Consider the following 830-nt stretch of genomic DNA (forward strand, 5'->3'; position numbering starts at 1 on the left):
GATGTATATCCACATCCTTTTTTTTTGTATTTTATTTAAGGACACATGTTTTCCCTAAGTTGCCTAGGCTGAGCTTAAACTTGTGATTTTTTTTCAGCTTAGACTCCTGAGTTGCTGGGTTTACAGATACCCAGCATCAAGTCTGGCTTCTAAGAAATCTTGAACAGCAGGCTCTCTTCACGTATCTCCTCAGACCTGCAGAGCAAAACAGGTAAGCGCTGCATGTGGATTCACTGACTGCAGTACCTCTCTTGTACTAATAATGAACAGTACAGATATCCTGCAGAGTGTACGAAAATAAACAGCTGTCAAATTACGCAGTACAAAACAGAGCCCTAGCCAGCTGCACCATCCTGCCAACAATTTTTAATAAGCAAGACCTGATATTTAGGTACTGATTTCCTAGCCCCTCCCTTCCATTAACTTGTTGATTGTAGACAGCAGTTGTCTGCAGGTATTTTAGCATATTATACATGACCAGTTCAAATTCCTAACATATCGTGTAAGTGCTTTAGCCCGAGAAACCTCTGCATCCTCTCATCTCAAAAAAATAAATGAAATCCACTTTGAGTAGTGACACATTTCAGATTTAACAATAGCTAGCCCTACCCCAGGTCATTTTTTAAAATTGTATTTTAAAGAGAAAAAATTAAAGAAAATTTCAAAACAATTCTCCAACAATAGAAGAATGACAATTATTAATGTGTTACATACTGTTATCCTTAAATTAGTTACTCAAACTACAAATATAGGCATTTAATTGTCTAAATATTAGCACAAATATTTCTTTTCAATAGATTAAGATAAATTAGTAGTAGAACTATCTTAAT

Source organism: Octodon degus, unplaced genomic scaffold (assembly GCF_000260255.1).
Source record: "Octodon degus isolate 3935 unplaced genomic scaffold, OctDeg1.0 scaffold00059, whole genome shotgun sequence".
Lineage (NCBI taxonomy): Eukaryota > Metazoa > Chordata > Mammalia > Rodentia > Octodontidae > Octodon > Octodon degus.